Here is a 13,607-nt window from a genome sequence, read left to right as displayed (position 1 = left end):
AATTAATTGTTTCTTTCTAAAGCTATAATTATCAGGAGGAATGCAGTTAGTCAGAAAAGATGAAGTTAAAAAGTGCATAATGTTTAATAGCTCATTAAATAGAAAATATATTGTAAATTTGGGAATCAGAATGACTTGCAGCTAACTGTGAGATGATGGGTCATGGCACATGAAAAGAGACTTTTTTGGCAGGAAAGCAATTTGGTAATGCTGACTGCAGTCTGCATTTACTTGACATTCAGAAAGATCGTATGACACCAATGCAGATGAGGTGAACAGTGAAGAGAAAAGGAAGGGCAAGGACAGCTAAAGGAGAAAAAGTTAGGTTATGAGCGGCTGGAGGATGATGAGGAAGAGGATAATATGACCGTCATTATTGGGAGTTCAATTTTTAAAGTGGGAATGGGAACGAAGTGTTATATTAAAGAGACTCGATGTATTAATGCAGCTATAGTGATAGCTGTGTCAGCACTTTTCTCACAGAGGGGCTTTATGTAGAATTCATATAGGTGAATAATTAGCAATTCTGTAATTTCTCTTCCGATAAGAAAACATAGTAACTGTTATGTACGCGTTGCTCTGAGTATGATTTTAAAAGCATACTTCATTTTTTAAAAGCATGAAATGTGCATTTACCAGATGTCAAATACGGATTTATAATAACGCAACAACTCAAAGCAACTCCAAAGAAATTCTGAAACATTTAAGAACAATTGTACTGTTAAAAAGAAAAAAACCCCAAAACGTAAAACATTACACCACAGCCTCAAAGCGGAAGAAGCTCAAAAGAGCTGAGCTAAGCTTAAACTTTCTCCCAGTATATTTTCAGATAAGTGGAGACCCCCCCAGTGACGCGAGAGGAGACGCGAACGTGATCAGAACGGGAGAAGGCAGCTGTGCATTTGCATGACCGTGGCCAGATGCACGCCACACCAGCCTGCACGAACGCGAGGGCTAAAGCCCCTTAAAAGCACGCGCGGTCATCGCCAAGCACGAAGCGACGTACGAAGTACTGCAGCACGTGGGCTCGGATTCCCAGATGAAGCACGAGCAGTTGAAAAGGGGAAGAAAGTCACCCGGAGTTACGTTCTTTTATTTTGTTAGGTTTTGACCACAAGCTGACCTATGTGGTAAAACAAGATCTGGGATACAATCACCAAAAATACTGCTATCGGTGTACTGGGTTTGGCTGGGATGGAGTTAATTTTCTTAGTAGTATCTCGCAAGGTGCTGTGTTTTAGGTGTGTGTCCGTGGATAAGGCCACAAGGCAGGAGGTACGCCCCTGAAGGGACCGTGGCCCACGGGTACGGCCATGCCGGAGCAGGGACATCCCTAGAGGGATGGCGGCCCACGGATAAGGCCGCACCGGAGCAGGTACGCCTCAGCGTGACCGTGGCTGTGGATGAGTCCACGCTGCAGCAGGTGTACCGCCGCAGAGACTGCGGTCCACGGATAACTCCACGCTGGAGCAGCGGCAAGGGGAGGAGTTCGTTGCAATGTAAAACCCTATAACCCGGCCCAAAGGGACCGGGGACAGAGGTTGTAACAGAAACACCTTCAAATCATTGTAACCCAGGATTTGAGCTGCACGTTACAGGAATTACTACAGCAGGAACCACCCAAACCAGTGGAGGACGAGCCTCACAAGCAGCAGCGACCCGACCTGAGCTGGCTTTGGTGTCCAGTAACTCCACGTCGTCCTGAGCGACCACCCTGACAGACAGAACCCAAGTCACGGACTGAATGAGTTCAGTGGACATTTGCGGACATTATACAGGGGTGGTCCATTACTAAAGGAATGACACCTGTGTGTATATATATCAAACGGCAGGAAGGGGGGGGGGGGGGTGGTTAATGAGGGTGTATTGGATAGTGTGGGACCTGAGCATGACGTAAATGGTCGAGAACGAGGGGTGGAGATTGTACTGGTTTTGGCTGGCATAGAGTTAATTTTCTTCATAGTAGCTTGTAAGTTGCCGTGTTTTGGATTTGTGATGAAAACAGAGTTGATAACACAGGGACCTTTTAGTTATGGCTAAGCAGTGCTTTAACAGCATCAAGGCCTTTTTTTCTGTTTCTCACATTGCCCAACCAGTGAGAAAATTGGAGGTGCAGGAGAGCTGACCCCAACCGACCCAAGGGAGATCCCAGACCATAGGACGTCATGCTCAGCATAGAAAGCTGGGGGAAGAAGAAGGAAGGGGGGGCATTTGGAGCGATGGCGTTTGTCTTCCCAAGTCCCCGTTAGGCGTGATGGAGCCCTGCTGTCCTGGGGATGGCTGAACACCCGCCTGCCCATGGGGAGTGGGGAATGGATTCCTTGGTTTGCCTTGCTTGCGTGCGCGGCTTTTGCTTTACCTATTAAACTGTCTTTATCTTAACTCTGGAGTTTTCTCACTTTTACCCTTCCAATCCTCTCCCCCCATCCCACCAGGGAGGAGCGAGCGAGCAGCTGTGTGGGTCTGAGCTGCCGGCTGGGGTTAAACCAGAACAATCAAATTATAATGTTTATGAACAGAAAATAGTAAAATCTTGTTGCCATAAAGGAAAATGAATCTGCATGGGGGGAAAAAAGTATTTCCTAAGTCGGAGGCTCAACCAGCACCTGGGTTCATGGCCACTTCTTTCTTTGAACATCCACTGAACAAATACCAATGTAATGCCTCAATTATGAAGGTTTCGACACTTTGGCAGTGATGTGTTTTAAGTATTACCTTAATTCCAGTGCAAGGGATATCCCTCATGATTCTAGATTGAGCAGAAAAAAGGAGTATCATATAATGAGAAGTGTCAGGCAACGTTAAGCGTATTGGCTGATAACAGCATATCTGAATTTACTGCATGTTTCTAGCATACAAATACAATATTTCTTCTGTCCTGATTCCAGTAAGCTTATAAATCAGAACTTATCTCACTTTATTTGCTGCTGTTACCAGACCTCAAGATAAAACTTCCCATCTTATTTAAGTATGGCTTATTTGTTACAATGGAGAGATAAAAAAATTTTGAAGCTAAATAAACACAGGTAACACAGTCCAGAGAGGGTATTCTTCTCCTGGGATGGTGCTGAAACCAATCTTTTTTCTGCAACTAAGCTTTAAACATGACCTCATTTCTTGCAGGAATACCATAGCCCAATACACTTTGTCAGAAAGCGATATTTTACTTCAGTGCCACACCAGTAAAATCACATTTGAAAATTTACATTATTGTAATTGTAGTTTCTAATACTATAATACAGGGTAGCTACTTGTAGCGTCTTTCTGAAAATTACCTGCTGTTATATAGTCTCTGTTCTGAATTTAAGGGGATTGAATGTTTATAAAAGGTGTAGGACTGACAAGCCATCGAAACAAAGCTCAACTCTTAAATTTGTACCCAGAATACAGACGCAAACATAGCCATCTCAACAGCACTCCACCTACATGCCTTCAACATGGATCACTCTAAGCAGTTAGCAACGTTTATTCAGGCTCGCTTCAGATAAGTCTTCAAGCACATAATTAATTTGACTAGTCCCACTGAAGCCACACACTTACAGCTGAAATGCCTTGCATGATCAGACCTCAGGTTTTGCCTCCCTGTGCACACAGCAGGCGCACATCCTAATTTTTGCTAGTGCTGACTTTTGCGAGTTGGACGCTTCCACAGTAAGAACCAAACTAAGACTACTAACTCATTTTAGATAAGCCATGAGACAAGCTTCAGATGGTATTGACTCTCATCCCTTACTGGAAAATATCCAAATTTCAAACAGTTTCCTACATACAAACGGCACAGAAAGCCATTATCTTTCCTCAGAGCCATCGAGCCATCATTCTGCATTACTTTGCAGTGCCGTTAAGTTCAATGACACAACAGCCAACGACAAATTATGGGTGAGCCTAGAACTCGAAAGGCCAAACGGCCATCTTAAATGGGAACAAACACTGAAATAAGTCTCAACCGAAAGGGGACCTAGAGCACATAGTTTTAACGCAGTGCTCACAGACCTCCCAGCTGCAGAGTCACGAGGCAGAAGGCGGCAGCCAGCCCGAGACTGCACAGCAGAGGCTTTGGGGCAGGTTCTCCCACACGTGTACTTTCACACGGTGAGGGAGAAGCCACAGGGAGATCCTGTGACCAGGAAGAGCATCCTGCACAAAGATGCTCAGGTGAGCACGAAAAGCCATTTGGTGACCCAAGGGCTGCACCATACCCTCTCCCCCATTCCGTGACACGACACGTCAGACAGAGACGACCAGAGGGCCACACGCCGCGCAGCTAACCGGTCTCTGGCACGATGGACTGGAGGCCACAGCTCTGCCGCCTCAATATGCGATGCAGAAACTGCAGTGGGGGAGTGGAAAACATCCGGTATGGGAGTATCACTGCAAATGTGCTCCTGTCTCTGAAAGAGCTGGTGTGAGACTGCATGTTATGGAGAGATTTATTTTAGAAATGTGTTACATCCTCCTTCTAAAACAGAAAAATAAAGCAAAACCAGTACACTAAACAAATTGCAGTTTGGTTCCAGTAAGTCAGTTAAAATATACCGTACTGCAATACCGCCTCCTTGCATTTCAAGAAGGAAATTGCTTTACTGGATCAAGCCAGTGGTCCTTCTAGTCCAGTACCTCATCTTCAAATAGTGGATGCTAATATTGCCACAGAGGCAAGAAATCTTCCACACGGAGAGAGGCCGGCATACAACCAAGAGTAAAAACTTGGTTATCTATCTCAAAAATGTTTTATACTTACCAACCCATTTCTTAATATTTTGCTATTTATACAACTGAACAGGTTTGTTGAACTGTGCTTGCGCATTTATTTACCTGCTTAGTTCGACAACCTAAAATACCTTACGTGGCCTTAATTCCAATCCATGATTTAAGCATAGAAGATCACCAAACGCCCATGAGTCCAAAAAAACCTCTGTGTGCTTTCACTTGTGTGCTGCCCTGTACTATGGCTCTCTCTCCCCTTGGCGTTGTTAAAGGGATGCTCATGGTTGACGCGGCTGTATACAGTGCTGCCCGGGTGCCGAGAGACCTGTGTTCAAGTTTCGTATTACGAGATCAGCAAGATGTGAAGTGAGGCTACTGGAAAATGTAAGCTATTCACATAGTACGGATTATGAGGTTTGATTAGCTTTAAACACGGGAAAAAAAAACCTGTTTCCCACTTTTCACACGTGCAATTATATAAGTGATTCTTCCATACCACAAAAGATACGTGAGCTACTCCTCTAAGTGCTTAATCACGCACGGACTAAGGATCAAATCCATACAAAGCATTTTCTAGTGCTACTTGAAGCAATAGCTACAGCTGCAATGCATTCTACAAATCAGTGTCCTGACGTATCAGAACAGACGAAAAAGCTAAGAAAGCTTTTTTTAGGGACTTCGTCCCATTTTATGAAAGTACATAGTGTCCTGCCATAACTAGTACAGTAAAGCACGATGTCTTTATTATTTTCTCTCTTCTATCTCCAAAGCATTTTTCAAAACACACTGCATGAAAGAAGCTCTATAAAAATGCCTTGAATTGTTTATCTTAAAAATGTGACTGTTTTGCACTAGCAGTATGAAGAAGTACATTAGGTGGCCATTATTATTTTGTCCTCTCTTTTGATAAATAACTGACTATATATGGTAAGCAAGAGTGGCTGGCAAGGATGTATAAAGAATCAAAGCACAAAAATCACTATCTTCCCAAGTTCTACCAAGAGCAAAAGGAGATAGCTTTGCAGCTGTCACCAGGAAAAATGAACGGCATTACTGTTGATGTTTCCACGTTCGTTCCTACGTCTGATGAGTTTTGTAAGTCTGAACAGAGTTATGAGGCGGAGTGTTTTGAAGTATACGTTAACAGCTTACAAAACCAAATTGCTGGGCCAAACTTCCTGTTGAAATGGCTCCAAGAGTGGGCCTCCATTTTTAAAAAGTATTATTCCAAATGTGAAGGTGTGCACTTACAATGGATTCTGTGAAGCTCAGTATACACTATGCAAGTTTTCTCATCCTAAAAAAAAAAAAAAAGCAAGCAAAATCCTTTTAAAGCGCACACTTAAATTCAGTGATCTAAAGATAATGGAGCAAATCTCCAGCTGGTTTAAAATGTCAGAGCTTCAACTACTTCAATGGAGCAATGGATGTCTCCATCAGCTGGGGATGCCCCTCTGAACACATAAAAATGGTCGCGAATGGGGACAGGTCAGTAGTGAGGTCTGCTGGCACGGGACCCTTCTGCTACACTCATCCAAACGCAACTTCTGCCTCAATGCCTTTAAAATTCAGCATTTCAAAAGGTAAATGGAAAATGCATTTTCAAATTAGAAGCTATTGCTACCTGAATTATCTGGAGCTGCAGTAGCAAATCGATGGGACAAAGACAACAAACGTCATTTAAATGAGATGTTTAAATACAGACTGTAAATATGAGACTGAACATTAATGAATTAGATTTGTAGGGTCTTCCCTTGCTTTAGCCTCTGTATCATCATGCAGTCTTTGTTTACTTTCATTAATTTTCTTTGTTTGATGACATTTGACTAATAAATACACTGATGAATTGCATCAGTAAATGCCATCCATATATCACAAAACCAGAATGTACTCAGTGTTTCTGGCACACTGATGCTAAAGGATTTTTTTTGTTGTTTGAACTTTCAGTACTTAACAAAGGAAATAATACTGCTTTGCTGGATAAACTTCCTGATTTTTATTTTAATTTTCAGTGAACAAACAGCTGCAGAATAATGTGACTTAATGAAGCATTTCTAATAAAATCCTGCAGAAGTTAAAACAGGGGCAGAGAACTGCTTGCTCACTGATAGTTGTATCATTCGGAATAATTTTGCAAGATGGTGATCACATTGTTGTGTAGATGAGTATTAGGTAATGTGATTTTCTGTCTTCCAAAGTCAGTTATTTCCTTTAGTGTGATAACTAGTTAGCAGAGTTCTGTTCCTTATTTATAGTAAGTAAAACATGCAACATAATTAATGCAACGTATTTCTAATACACTAGTTGGGCTTTACACAGGTTGGTAAGTAGCAATACAGCCAGCAATAAATTTAAGTGTGAAGATGCTCAGATCTGAAAAATTCCACGGTATGTTTTGCTCACTAAAAACATATAGCCTGCATTTGTGAAGATGTCCTTTACCAAGTCTGTCATCACCTGTGATGAAATTATGAAACTTCCTGGCTGCTACATGCTTCTCTGCCACCACAATCCAGTGTAAAGTATTATTTGCTTTATGTAAATCGAGATAGGGTTCAGTGAATCATCACTTTGCAACCTGCCAGTAAAGCAATCTCCAATATCCGTCTGTGCACACATCTGTTTACTTCCATTCAGAACAAGTTTTTCCTGTATTCCCCACCAGAATTATCAAGCGCATTACAAGCATCCAGATGTAAAGCTGAGATCCCTCAGATCATAAGAAGAGACAGGTAAAAAGGTTACCCTGTATGTCCAGTATGATAAAAGATACTGCCAGATTAGTCGTCATTCTCTGATTAAAACAGCATGACAGGAATCGAGATTTTATCTCAGTCACCCACTACCAGCAGCATATCTAAAATTAATACCACATTTTTGAAAGCCCCCTTATGTTCAAACAACATGTGGAACCAGTGAATAGTAATCCTGATTTGCTATCAACTAGCTGAGCAAAGCTTTCCACTGAAATTATGGCACTTAGGTAGTTTACATGTCTAAGAACAACAGTATTGTAGGTTTGGAAATTGGGACTTTATGAAACCAAGAAAACACATAGCTTTCAGTATTGTCTCAGCAGTACCAGCTCTCTGAAATAAAATGTTAATAATGAAATTTATATGAATGACTTTACTACTGTTAATTATATACTCACAGAACAATTCAGGCATAAGTATGAAATGACTGCACAATTACTGTGAAAAAGTATAATGAAAGATGTAACCTTTGCCACCCCTGATAAAAATGCCTTAGTACGCTCTTTCCCAACTTCAGCTAAGCTAGTACCATTGAACTACTATCTTTCTAGTGTCTACCCTACGCTACAGAAAAGAATCTTAATTTATCAATTTGACTTCACTTAGATCAGCCCATAAAGAAGCTTTAAAGTGTTAAACATATAGCAGGCTGAATGCTAATGTCTGAAACTAGTTGGTAAGACCGAGAAACCAGATAACAATTATCATTTAGTCAATAGTAATTTAAATGTATCCACTGCTGTGCAAAGACCCTAAGACCCTGAATGCTTTACGGGGCTTTCAGGGATAGGGGTTGAGTATGTTTATTATTTAAATTGACAGTTCTGCAGGAGTCAAAGCACGGTTCTTTAAATACTGAGCCGGTGTCTACTGGGGGGTGGGTGGTAGAAGTGAGGTACTTGGTGCTCTAAGAAAAATACTGATGGTCTCCAAGCAAAAGCTGGAAAGAGACAACTGTAACTACACATCTAATTTAAAAAGCTTTAAGCAATGACTTTAACCGCCGGTAAGAATGAAACACACAGAAGAGCCGTGCATGGCAACTCCTAATAGGGCAGCGCAAGCCACGGCTCCTTATTCTTTGCACGGATAACCTGGCGTTGGAGCCCACAGCTCCACAGAAACAAAGCAAGTTATTTTAAAACTTTCTCTTGCAAAGCTATAAATGGGGTGGAATACGGGGAGAGCCCTCTCACTGTGGCATACAGAACCTGCAACATATTTAGTAGGCAAATGGGTTCATGGAAACGCAAAGCAAGCAACGTGGATGGCCAAGGCATGTTCCGTACTACACGCACCACAACTTGGGGAGCGTTACACACAGGAGGCAGGGAAGCCAAGAACCGTCTCTCCACGGCTCTTTCTGCATAAAGGGCTCAGGAAGGGACCCCTCACTCCTTCAGCCGCTCTCCCACAAACCCTCCGAAGGGCTCCAGAGCAGAGTAAAACCCCGCTGTGCCCGGGGGTGCTGCCAGTTAGTGGCCACCCTTCCCACACCGGTACTTGGGCTGGAAACCGAGGGGGTTCCCCTGGACCCCCACGGCTCTGCTGAAACGCTGAAGCGTTCCTTCCAATAAAGTCAAAGAAAATTAAAAGGAACCAAAAAAAAAAAAAACCACCCAACGAAAAAAAAAGCGCCTTGCGGATCCCCCGGCGGCCGGCAGCAGCCGCGGAAGGCCGGCGAAGGCAGCTGCCCCCCCCCCACCCGCCTTCCTCCAACTTTTGGGCAGCCGGCGGCAGCAGCCGGGGCCCCGCACACCCTCCGCCCGCCGCCGCGGGGTCTCCGCCAGCCGCGGAGCGCATCTCCCACCCGTGTCTGTGTGTGTGTGTGTGCGTGTGTCCGTGTCCCCTCCCCGCCGGCGCCCAGACAGACAGACACACACACAGACACAGACAGACGTCCCCGGAGCGCTCCGCTCACCTACCTGCAGCCCCGCTTCCAGCTGGAAACACCTAAGGATCGGCCGCCTCCCGTCGCGGGGGAGCTCCGGCCTCACCGCCCGGGCATCGCCGGCACACGCCCCGCGCCCCGCCAGCGCCCGGGGGCATGGAGCGGCGCCGCGCTCGGCTCGGCTCGGCCCGGCCCGGCCCGGGTCTCCCCCCGCCTCCCTGGGAATACACCTCAGAGGTGCTAGAGGAAGGGCGAAGTAAGTGGTCAAGGGAGGGAAGACTTGAAGTGTTTCTCGTGAGCGATTTCAGAGTATCGAAAAAGAAAAGAAAAAAATTCAAAGAGGACGAAGTGCGGGTTAGTTCTCGGCAAAGCGGCGGGGGGGGGGGGGGGGAAGTCCTGCAGCCCGGTGCGGCTCCGGCCCCTCCGCTAGCTGCCTGCGGTCCCGATTCAGCCCCGCCGGCGGCGGCAGGCAGCAAAAGCCGGCGCGTCCTGCAGCGATCCCTCCGTTAGCGCATCTCTGATTGGTTCGCCGTCCGCGCACAGAGCGGCTTCCCCCTCCTGCCGCCGCCTTCTCCCTCTTGGGAAAAGTAATTGGAGAGCGAGGGCTTCACCTTCAGCAGCAGCAGCAGCAGCAGCAGCAGCAGCAGCAGCAGCAGCAGCAGCAGCAGCAGCAGCAGCCGCCGCCGCCGCCCCGCGCCCAGCCTGCGCGCACCGCTCCGCACCTCCCCGCGGAGGGGCGCGGGGCCGCCGCCGGCTGCCGCAGAACCGCAGGGGCAGCTCCAAGCGCGCCCTGCGCGGGGGAAGGGACGGCCCTTCTCCTCCCCGCTGGTTACCCGGCTCCTTTGCTGCTCTGTTCTCCTCCCCGGCCCCTTTACGAGGCTGCACGTCCCGTCCCGTCCCCCGTCCGTGTCCGTCCCCCCCCCCCCTCCCCGCCGGCAGCGCCCGCCGCCGCCTCCCCCGCACACCGCCCCCGCGGCTCGGCTCGGCGCGGCTCTCCCCTCCGCTCCGCTCCGCTCCCGAGCCGCGAAGTTTCCGCACAGGCGCACGTGGCCGAGGAGGAGGAGGAGGAGGAGGAGGAGGAGGAGGGAGATCCCCGCGGAGTCCCGGCGGCCCCTCCGCGGGGGTGTGGGGCACCGCCGCCGCTCCCCCGGGACCCCCCCTTCCCCTCCGGCGGGAGGCCGGGCCGGGCCGGGCAGGTCCCCCGTGGGGAGCGGGGGCAGGGGCAGGGGTGGGAGGGAGGAGGCGGCGGCGGCGGCAGCCGAAAGCTGGGCTGTGTCTCCCTCCAGAGGGAGAAGGGAGTCGCGCACGGCAGCTCCGGCGGCGGGAAAGCCTCGGCTGAGCCACCCCCCCCGCCCCCCCCCGCGCAACTTCCGCGGGTGGGGGGTCGCGGGCTCGGGGCGTGGGGCCGCGCCCGGGAGGCGGCGGGGGCGGCCGTGCGGGTCGGAGGCCGGAGGGCTCTTCTGCCTCCGCTCGAATTGGGGCGGTGGGCCGCCAGCCGTCTGCCGCGGGCGCTGAGCGATGGAGGGGGCGAGGAGAAGTGAAAAGCCCGGCTCGCTCCTTTATTTCGGCGCGGTTTGTGCTGCTCGGGCGAAGGGGGTGCAGGGGAGGGAGCCGGAGGAGGCGACGAGGGGACCTCCTCCCCCGGTACAGCGGCAAACTCGCAGTTTTCCCCTTGTCCGCTCCCAGGTTAAGTGGGGACGAACGCATGCAGCATTAAGAAGTAGGGATACGCTTAATCTGCTGTTGTCTATTTTTAATTTGTACCAGCTAGCGTAATAGCAAGTTTTCTGAAAAGAAGCTTTTGCTGAGTCCCTACCGTAACCGTCATCACACCTGATCTGATCTTGATTGGTAGCCAACTCTGTGAAGAACAGAAGAGGGAAGCGAAACACTTCCCCAGTTGTTATTGTTCGTGCTAGAAGTCTTCCGTGTAAGTAAGGATCTGTAGAATGTTTGAATTATTTTTTTCAAAGCAAATACAGACCTAAAGGTCCATGCAGTCAAAAAAAAAAGAAAAGGCAAAATGGAGAAGAAAGGGCTTAATGTTGACTACCCCACACACAGTGATGCAGCTGTAGGATGAAATACAAAGAGGCTGGTATGGAAAGGGCAAGTTAAAAGTAGCCTGGTACGTGGTTGTCACAACCGCTGTTGCAGCAAACACTGCAGTACACATACATGCCTGGATGCGGACTGCAGCCAAATTAAAAGGCTGCTGGTTGTAAAGACAGATGTGGTCTTATCTCATTCATTCGAAACTGATACAATAACATCACAATTTCCCTAGTCGGTATCTGTGTTTCTACATTTGCAGACAGCTAAAAATAATGCCGAGGGAACTGAAACAACCAAGACCGTGCTGCTATCAGCGGCACAATTGCAGTACATTCAGGTAGACCCAAACTAATGTGGGTCCACAGCAGTTGGATGCTCCTGCCCCACCAACACAAAAGGACCAGGGATCCTGAACACGTACTGGAATGGGTAACCCTTCCTGTTGCGTGGGTCAGTGTAGCACCACAAGTATTTGTTACTGGATTAAAAGCAGTCAAAGCACACCGAAAATGCAACTACAGCAGCTAAAATGCAACTACAGCAGCTGTGGCACTTTAGACGTAGCAAACGCCTTGTAATTATAGGAGCACATACACCTATGTCAACTGCATGTATCATTACACTCAAGTTGACTGTGTATCTCACGACCAGAGGATACTTGGTAGTTTCATATTGGTGTCCTGCTGTGACAGAAATCAGGGAAACACACCTGAAGACACAGAACTATTATCACCCAGTTAAAACAATACAAACCAGTCACATGCAAACAAGAGAAGAAAAAGCAGTAGACAAAGCTGACCTGTTTTGAAACCCAGGAATTTTGTCCGTGCAAATCTTGGACAACGTGATCATTATTTACGGCGTGATGCTGCTGCACATGAGCAGTTGTTCCAGCTCACTTTGCACAACATCTGAAAATCTGAACAAATCTGCGGTACTCACAGGTCATGTGACACCATGCAGAAAGACACGCTTTCGGGAAGCTTCTCTACGTGCTTTCACAGTGTGGGCAACGCTCCTGGGAAGAACTGAAATGATCCGTTGCACCTATACAGTGCAGCTGGTTTTACAGATGCTTACTTAGTAATCCTGACTCCTCTCCAAAGGTGCATTTGTACATGCTGCACACGCACGATATGATAAATTTACCATTTTCTGGAAATACCAGGTTGGCAGTCTTTGTCCTACACAGCCTGTATTTATGTCTTTCTGACTGGAAAATCCCCAGCTGAATCCTGTGGCCTTAGAACACAATACAGTTACGAAACACAATTATTATATGAATGTTCTCTCTTTCTTCCTTCAGCTTGTTTCATTTTTGAGTTGGTGTCACTATTTCTTACTTCTCAGCAATTTGTAGGGCTCTTCCACACGCTAAAAGAAAAGCAGAAAACATGAAAATGGGCATTGGCGCTCGCAACAAGTATCGTGTTTGGAAGAACTTCAGCATTTCCATTTCAAGGTGAACAGCAGAGCATAAAAATCAGGAAAATAAAAACTTGTTTCTGAATAGTTGCATATATGTGGATCTGGTATGTATCCTTTTCAAACACTGATTTTACTCGGAGGCATGCATGTTCTGAGCTGCTAACTAGAGAAAATATATATTTTGATAGCCACCTGTATATTTTGTCTCTAAGAACTCATAAGTTCACTAATGTCTGCCAACAATTTTGCTCCTTTATCTTTCCCAAGAGACCCCTCGCCTCCCATCACCCACCACACTACTAACTAACTAACTGAAAGTGCCAGTTGCGGCACTGTTCTTCAGTTTAGCGGTTAGGTTCTCGGTTGCTCATTTTGTTCATAAAGATTAGATTTTCACTCGGATCTTCCGCCTCTCTTAATATTGAACTTCAGGTACTAAAATAAGCAGAGACACAGACCGCAGGTCTCATCAGGAATACCTCAATGTCAGGAGACCTATAGCGGCTTAGAGCCTGATGCGCAGCAGCATCCTACAACATTCCTCTATTGCCAACCCCTAAAGCTGGGGAAGAGGAAGCATGGATTCCAAAAGCCAGCTGCTGTAAATTATTTGTGGTTATCACCCTGACGCTCTGTGAGCTAGAACAGTCCAACAGTGCCTACAAGTCCCCTTTACGGTGTGTATACAGGTAAACAGTTACGCACTCATGTTTTTATCACAGGTGGGAATCTGGTCCACCAAATTTAACCTTCTTTAAAAATTCTGGTAC

The 13,607-nt window shown here is 46.9% G+C and overlaps 1 protein-coding gene across 2 annotated transcripts in view; it reads right to left on the bottom strand.

Annotated features, from left to right (window-relative positions):
- Positions 1-9,731, bottom strand: part of TAFA2 (TAFA chemokine like family member 2) — a 201,641-nt gene extending 191,910 nt beyond the window's left edge. For both annotated transcript variants that reach the window (XR_008235685.1, XM_052790242.1), the window contains exon 1: positions 9,389-9,731. The gene's annotated coding sequence lies outside the window, so the exon portion shown is untranslated. The remainder of the gene's footprint in view (positions 1-9,388) is intronic.
- Positions 9,732-13,607: the final 3,876 nt, after the last annotated feature.

The sequence above is a fragment of the Harpia harpyja genome, chromosome 6 (genome assembly GCF_026419915.1).
Source record: "Harpia harpyja isolate bHarHar1 chromosome 6, bHarHar1 primary haplotype, whole genome shotgun sequence".
NCBI classification, from domain to species: Eukaryota; Metazoa; Chordata; class Aves; order Accipitriformes; family Accipitridae; genus Harpia; species Harpia harpyja.
This window is presented reverse-complemented; position numbering and strand designations above follow the sequence as displayed.